At 52.7% G+C, this 7,016-nt stretch overlaps 10 non-coding genes and 2 pseudogenes across 10 annotated transcripts; 10 read left to right on the forward strand and 2 right to left on the reverse strand.

The window, feature by feature from the left end:
- Positions 1–159: 159 nt before the first annotated feature.
- On the forward strand, positions 160–322 carry LOC122763748. The gene has a single exon (XR_006359352.1). It is a non-coding gene; the product is annotated as a U1 spliceosomal RNA (small nuclear RNA).
- A 642-nt stretch (positions 323–964) lies between these two features.
- Positions 965–1,077, forward strand: LOC122763754. The gene has a single exon (XR_006359357.1). It is a non-coding gene; the product is annotated as a U5 spliceosomal RNA (small nuclear RNA).
- A 183-nt stretch (positions 1,078–1,260) lies between these two features.
- On the forward strand, positions 1,261–1,451 carry LOC122763751. Its single transcript, XR_006359354.1, has one exon. It is a non-coding gene; the product is annotated as a U2 spliceosomal RNA (small nuclear RNA).
- Positions 1,452–2,288: 837 nt separating this feature from the next.
- Positions 2,289–2,452, forward strand: LOC122763746. Its single transcript, XR_006359350.1, has one exon. It is a non-coding gene; the product is annotated as a U1 spliceosomal RNA (small nuclear RNA).
- A 641-nt stretch (positions 2,453–3,093) lies between these two features.
- LOC122763753 lies at positions 3,094–3,205 on the forward strand. Its single transcript, XR_006359356.1, has one exon. It is a non-coding gene; the product is annotated as a U5 spliceosomal RNA (small nuclear RNA).
- Positions 3,206–3,379: 174 nt separating this feature from the next.
- LOC122763752 lies at positions 3,380–3,573 on the forward strand. Its single transcript, XR_006359355.1, has one exon. It is a non-coding gene; the product is annotated as a U2 spliceosomal RNA (small nuclear RNA).
- Positions 3,574–3,920: 347 nt separating this feature from the next.
- Positions 3,921–4,037, reverse strand: LOC122763744 (annotated as a pseudogene).
- A 403-nt stretch (positions 4,038–4,440) lies between these two features.
- LOC122763745 lies at positions 4,441–4,604 on the forward strand. The gene has a single exon (XR_006359349.1). It is a non-coding gene; the product is annotated as a U1 spliceosomal RNA (small nuclear RNA).
- Positions 4,605–5,251: 647 nt separating this feature from the next.
- Positions 5,252–5,364, forward strand: LOC122763755. The gene has a single exon (XR_006359358.1). It is a non-coding gene; the product is annotated as a U5 spliceosomal RNA (small nuclear RNA).
- Positions 5,365–5,546: 182 nt separating this feature from the next.
- On the forward strand, positions 5,547–5,739 carry LOC122763750. The gene has a single exon (XR_006359353.1). It is a non-coding gene; the product is annotated as a U2 spliceosomal RNA (small nuclear RNA).
- A 340-nt stretch (positions 5,740–6,079) lies between these two features.
- On the reverse strand, positions 6,080–6,196 carry LOC122763756 (annotated as a pseudogene).
- A 402-nt stretch (positions 6,197–6,598) lies between these two features.
- On the forward strand, positions 6,599–6,763 carry LOC122763747. Its single transcript, XR_006359351.1, has one exon. It is a non-coding gene; the product is annotated as a U1 spliceosomal RNA (small nuclear RNA).
- Positions 6,764–7,016: the final 253 nt, after the last annotated feature.

Consider the following 7,016-nt stretch of genomic DNA (forward strand, 5'->3'; position numbering starts at 1 on the left):
TTTTCCTCTCCAATGTGTGCTGGAGGTTGAAGTTGAACATAGCACAGCATTAACGAGCAACTGAGTCAAGGCATTGGCCTCTGGGATTATTCATTTCCAGCACCATCAGCCAAGAGCTGTGTCTGGCAAGAGCCACCCGGTGTTTGGCGAGTACACCTCATACTTACCTGGCAGGGGAGATACCATGATCAAGAAGGCGGTTCACCCAGGGCGAGGCTCAGCCATTGCACTCCGGCTGTATTGCCCCCTGCAAATTCCCAAAACCTGGGAGTCTTGACTGCATAATTTTTGCTAGTGGGGTGCTAGCGTCAGCTTTCCCGTGATAGATTGTAAGCAAAGGTCAGCCGCCCGAAGTTCAACGTTGTGTGCCCATCTCCAAACTTCTCCCGTCCTTGCGGCGCAACATCCCCAGTCTTTCCAAGTTGCTGGGAACGTGAGGGTTGTGGGTGTTGTCTTTTAGCTCAAAGCAAATGTCACGCTCCCTTTCCCAACTCTTTGTAGAAGAACTTGATTGTTGGAGATGGATCCATGGCCATCATGCCAAGGGGTAATACTTTGGCGCTTGCTCTGTTCACTCCGTGCAGTGACCTGATGTTGAAGTGATGCCAGGAGCAACTCACCATTTCAGAAGCCCGGATGAGGTGGGAAATGGCCCGGCAGTTTGTACTGCTCGGTGTGACACGGAGCTGCTTTGCTCATGCACTCACGTCTACCACTAAATGTTGGAGGTGTGCCAGTGAGCGAGGAATGTGCCACAGCCTCAGCGACTGATAGAAAACTGCAGCGCACAACCGACAGTAGGAAAGCGCTTCCAAACATGCAGTCAAATCTGGGCGTTTTATTGGCCGACTAAGCAAAAACGTTGAAGGAAGGCCGTCCCAAGGTGGCCGGCCGGCCGGCCGACCGAGACTGTGGTGACTCCGGCGGATAGACTCCTCGGCTGCTCTCAGGACAGGGGCTACGTTGACTCTGGTTTCTCTTCAAAATGCACAAGTCTTTCGCCTTTTACTAAAGACTTCCGTGGAGAGGGACGTTCAAGAGTTTAAGTTATTTTTGGTGGGCTTTGCTGTAAGGCTGCGCCCTTTTCAGCGTGTCAAATGTCAAGCAGCTGTCTGTCAAGGCTCAGAGGTGCACTTGGGTCAACCTTGGGGCGGAGGTGATCAGCAGCAGCAGCCTTTGTTATGCGCCCTTAAAGACATGGCACCACAACAACTGACTTGTGTGCCAAGATCTTGGGTTGGCCCCAGACACCAGTGGGCCATCGCTTCTCGGCCTTTTGGCTAAGATCAAGTGTAGTATCTGTTCTTATCAGTTTAATATCTGATATGTCCTCTATATGGGGATTAAATATTAAATGCATTTTTGAGCAGTGGGAGGTGAACTTCAGGGCTTGCTCTCTTCACTTGCCCGTGACCTGGTATTGCAGTGCCACCAGGAGCGGTGCACCATTCTCTTTTCTGTGAAAAGCAAAGCGAAGCTGAAACCAGAAAGACATCAACCGGTGCCTGTGCTGGTACAGTGCGAGCCCATGTTTCGCGGGAAGCAGCAGCTGGCGTAAACACAGCACCTGGCTGATCTCCATCGAAATTACCTAGCCCACGCCCGACCCGCAAACAGCTTCGAGATCGAGCGAGATGACGTGCTTTCAGGTAGTATGGCGTGGCGAGGGCTGGCGACGAAATTGCCTTTATGGACTGAGCAGGCCCCTGCTCGTGGAGGGCATGTGTTTTGTATGAGAAGCAGCAGTGTAAAAGCGTGCAGCGGTGTAGAACAAAAGCAGCACCTGGTATTCCCCAGGCGGTCTCCCATCCAAGTACTAACCAGGCCCGACCTGCGGCTTCCGAGATCAGGCGAGATGGGCGTGCTCAGGGTGGTATGGCGTGGCGGGGGTTGGGGACACAGACTGCTTTTATGGACTGGGCAGGCCCCTCGCGGCGTGGCCGGGGGCTCAAAAGTCAGCCTTTCGGACACACTGCACTTCGGCCTTTATCTCCACCACATGCTACACTCTAGTCCAGTATCGGGAAGCGACACCGAGATGGGCAAGCGGCTGTTGGTGCCGTCATGTCCAGTTGTTGCTGAATCTATAGGAAACGACAGCCAGGTATGCCAGTAAAAAAGGTCGAGTGTTTCCTCTCCAATGTGTGCTGGAGGTTGAAGTTGAACATAGCACAGCATTAACGAGCAACTGAGTCAAGGCATTGGCCTCTGGGATTATTCATTTCCAGCACCATCAGCCAAAGAGCTGTGTCTGGCAAGAGCCACCCGGTGTTTGGCGAGTACACCTCATACTTACCTGGCAGGGGAGATACCATGATCAAGAAGGCGGTTCACCCAGGGCGAGGCTCAGCCATTGCACTCCGGCTGTGTTGACCCCTGTAAATTCCCCAAACGTGGGAGTCTTGACTGCATAATTTTTGCTAGAGGGGTGCTGCGTCCGCGCTTTCCCCCGATGATGTCGTTGTAAGCAAAGGTCAGCCGCCCGAAGTTCAACGTTGTGTGCCCATCTCCAAACTTCTCGCGTCGCTTAGCGTATCCCCAGTCTTTCCAAGTTGCTGGGAGCGTGATGGTTGTGGGTGTTGTCTTTTAGCTCAAAAGCAAATGTCAGCTCCTTTCCCAACTCTTTGTAGAAGAACTCGATTGTTGGAGATGGATCCATGGCCATCATGCAAAGGGTTAATACTTTGGCGCTTGCTCTGTTCACTCCGTGCAGTGACCTGATGTTGAAGTGATGCCAGGAGCAACTCACCATTTCAGAAGCCCGGATGAGGTGGGAAATGGCCCGGCAGTTTGTACTGCTCAGTGTGACACGGAGCTCCTTTGCTCATGCACTCACGTCTACCACTAAATGTTGGAGGGGTGCCAGTGAGCGAGGAATGTGCCACAGCCTCAGCGACTGATAGAAAACTGCAGCGCACAACCGACAGTAGGAAAGCGCTTCCAAACATGCAGTCAAATCTGGGCGGTTTATTGGCCGACTAAGCAAAACGTTGAAGGAAGGCCGTCCCAAGGTGGCCGGCCGGCCGGCCGACCGAGACTGTGGTGACTCCGGCGGATAGACTCCTCGGCTGCTCTCCAGGACAGGGGCTACGTTGACTCTGGTTTCTCTTCAAAATGCACAAGTCTTTCGCCTTTTACTAAAGACTTCCGTGGAGAGGGACCTTCAAGAGTTTAAGTTATTTTTGGTGGGCTTTGCTGTAGGCTAGCCAGCTGAGGTGTGTCAAATGTCGAAGCAGCTGTCTGTCAAGGCTCAGAGGAGTTACACTGCTGGCCAGGCAGGAGGTGATCAGCAGCAGCAGCCTTTTGTTATCGCCATAAAAGCATGGCACCACAACAACTTGACGTAACGATCTTGGTTGGCCCCAGACACCTGTGGGCCATCGCTACCGGCCTTTGGCTAAGATCAGAAGTGTAGTATCTGTTCTTATCCAGTTTAATATCTGATATGTCCTCTATATGAGGGATTAAATATTAAATGCATTTTACGAGCAGTGGGAGGTGGCTTGGGGCTTGCTCTCTTCACTCCTTGCATTGACCTGGTATTACAGTGCCACCAGGAACGGTGCACCATTCTCTTTTTTCTGTGAAAAGCAAAGCGAAGCTGAAACCAGAAAGACATCAACCCGTGCCTGTGCGTCAATTTAATTGCGAGCCCATGTTTCTTGTAAGGAAGCAGCAGCAGCAGCAGCGTAAAAGCTTACAGCACCTGGTATTCCAAGGCGGTCTCCCATCCAGAAATTACCTAACCCGGCCCGACCTGCCCTTCGAGATCAGGCGAGATAAAGGCGTGCTCGAAATTAGTATGGCCGTAAGCGAGGGCTGGCGACAGAAGTGCCTTTATGGACTAGGCAAGGCCACACTGGAGTGGAGGGCATGTTTCTTGTAAGGAAGCAGCAGTCAAAGCGTGCTGGCGGTGTAAAAGCTTACAGCACCTGGTGATGAGGCGGTCTCCCATCCAAGTACTAACCCGGCCCGACCCTGCTTTGCTTCCGAGCTCAGACGAGATCGGGCGTGCTCAGGGTGGTATGGCCGTAAGCCGGGGGGTTGGGGACACAGACTGCTTTTATGGACTGGGCAAGGCCCCCTGCGCGTGGCGGGGCTCAAAAGTCAACCTTTCGGACACACTGCATTTCAGCCTTTATCTCCACCACATGCTACACTCTAGTCCAGTATCGGGAAGCGACACCGAGATGGGCAAGCGGCTGTTGGTGCCGTCATGTCCAGTTGTTGCTGAATCTATAGGAAACGACAGCCAGGTATGCCAGTAAAAAAGGTCGAGTGTTTCCTCTCCAATGTGTGCTGGAGGTTGAAGTTGAACATAGCACAGCATTAACGAGCAACGGAGTCAAGGCATTGGCCTCTGGGATTATTCATTTCCAGCACCATCAGCCAAAGAGCTGTGTCTGGCAAGAGCCACCCGGTGTTTGGCGAGTACACCTCATACTTACCTGGCAGGGGAGATACCATGATCAAGAAGGCGGTTCACCCAGGGCGAGGCTCAGCCATTGCACTCCGGCTGTGTTGACCCCTGCAAATTCCCCAAACGTGGGAGTCTTGACTGCATAATTTTTGCTAGTGGGGTGCTGCGTCCGCGCTTTCCCCCGATGATGTCGTTGTAAGCAAAGGTCAGCCGCCCGAAGTTCAACGTTGTGTGCCCATCTCCAAACTTCTCACGTCCTTGCGGAGCAACATCCCCAGTCTTTCCAAGTTGCTGGGAACGTGATGGTTGTGGGTGTTGTCTTTTAGCTCAAAGCAAATGTCACGCTCCCTTTCCCAACTCTTTGTAGAAGAACTCGATTGTTGGAGATGGATCCATGGCCATCATGCCAAGGGTTAATACTTTGGCGCTTGCTCTGTTCACTCCGTGCAGTGACCTGATGTTGAAGTGATGCCAGCAGCAACTCACCATTTCAGAAGCCCGGATGAGGTGGGAAATGGCCCGGCAGTTTGTACTGCTCAGTGTGACACGGAGCTGCTTTGCTCATGCACTCACGTCTACCACTAAATGTTGGAGGTGTGCCAGTGAGCGAGGAATGTGCCACAGCCTCAGCGACTGATAGAAAACTGCAGCGCACAACCGACAGTAGGAAAGCGCTTCCAAACATGCAGTCAAATCTGAGCGGTTTATTGGCCGACTAAGCAAAAACGTTGAAGGAAGGCCGTCCCAAGGTGGCCGGCCGGCCGGCCGACCGAGACTGTGGTGACTCCGGCGGATAGACTCCTCGGCTGCTCTCCAGGACAGGGGCTACGTTGACTCTGGTTTCTCTTCAAAATGCACAAGTCTTTCGCCTTTTACTAAAGACTTCCGTGGAGAGGGACGTTCAAGAGTTTAAGTTATTTTTGGTGGGCTTTGCTGTAAGGCTGCGCCCTTTGAGTGTGTCAAATGTCAAGCAGCTGTCTGTCAAGGCTCAGAGGTGCACTTAGGTCAACCTTGGGGCGGAGGTGATCAGCAGCAGCAGCCTTTGTTATGCGCCCTTAAAAACATGGCACCACAACAACTGACTTGTGTGCCAAGATCTTGGGTTGGCCCCAGACACCTGTGGGCCATCGCTTCTCGGCCTTTTGGCTAAGATCAAGTGTAGTATCGGTTCTTATCAGTTTAATATCTGATATGTCCTCTATATGGGGATTAAATATTAAATGCATTTTTGAGCAGTGGGAGGTGAAAACTGGGGCTTGCTCTCTTCGCTCCTTGCATTGACCTGGTATTGCAGTGCCACCAGGAACGGTGCACCATTCTCTTTTTTCTGTGAAAAGCAAAGCTGAAACCGGAAGACATCAACCGTGCCTGCCAATGCGTCAATTTGCGAGCCCATGTTTCTTGTAAGGAAGCTTGCTTGGCAGCAACAGCAGCGTAAAAGCTTACAGCTACAATTCAGGCGGTCTCCCATCAAGTACTAACCGGCCGACCCTGCTTAGCTTCCGAGATCGAGACGAGATCGGGCGTGCTCAGGGTGGTATGGCGTAAGCCGAGGAGCTGGCGACAGAGATTAGCTATGGACCAAACAGGAGACCCCTGCTAGAGTGGAGGGGCATGTTCTTGTGAGGAAGCGGCAGTGTAAGCGTGCGGCCCGGTGTAAGCTTACAGCACCTGGTATTCCCAGTAGGTCTCCCATCAAGTGCTAACCAGGCCGACCCTGCTTGGCTTCCGAGATCAGACGGAATCGGGCGGGCTCAGGGTGGTATGGCCGTAAGCCGGGGGGTTGGGGACACAGACTGCTTTTATGGACTGGGCAAGGCCCCCTGCGCGTGGCGGGGCTCAAAAGTCAGCCTTTCGGACACGCTGCACTTCAGCCTTTATCTCCACCACATGCTACACTCTAGTCCAGTATCGGGAAGCGACACCGAGATGGGCAAGCGGCTGTTGGTGCCGTCATGTCCAGTTGTTGCTGAATCTATAGGAAACGACAGCCAGGTATGCCAGTAAAAAAGGTCGAGTGTTTCCTCTCCAATGTGTGCTGGAGGTTGAAGTTGAACATAGCACAGCATTAACGAGCAACTGAGTCAAGGCATTGGCCTCTGGGATTATTCATTTCCAGCACCATCAGCCAAGAGCTGTGTCTGGCAAGAGCCACCCGGTGTTTGGCGAGTACACCTCATACTTACCTGGCAGGGGAGATACCATGATCAAGAAGGCGGTTCACCCAGGCGCGAGGCTCAGCCATTGCACTCCGGCTGTGTTGACCCCTGCAAATTCCCCAAACGTGGGAGTCTTGACTGCATAATTTTTGCTAGTGGGGTGCTGCGTCCGCGCTTTCCCCGATGATGTCGTTGTAAGCAAAGGTCAGCCGCCCGAAGTTCAACGTTGTGTGCCCATCTCCAAACTTCTCACGTCCTTGCGGAGCAACATCCCCAGTCTTTCCAAGTTGCTGGGAACGTGATGGTTGTGGGTGTTGTCTTTCAGCTCAAAGCAAATGTCACGCTCCCTTTCCCAACTCTTTGTAGAAGAACTCGATTGTTGGAGATGGATCCATGGCAATCATGCCAAGGGTTAATACTTTGGCGCTTGCTCTGTT

Source organism: Solea senegalensis, unplaced genomic scaffold (assembly GCF_019176455.1).
Source record: "Solea senegalensis isolate Sse05_10M unplaced genomic scaffold, IFAPA_SoseM_1 scf7180000017024, whole genome shotgun sequence".
Taxonomy (NCBI): domain Eukaryota; kingdom Metazoa; phylum Chordata; class Actinopteri; order Pleuronectiformes; family Soleidae; genus Solea; species Solea senegalensis.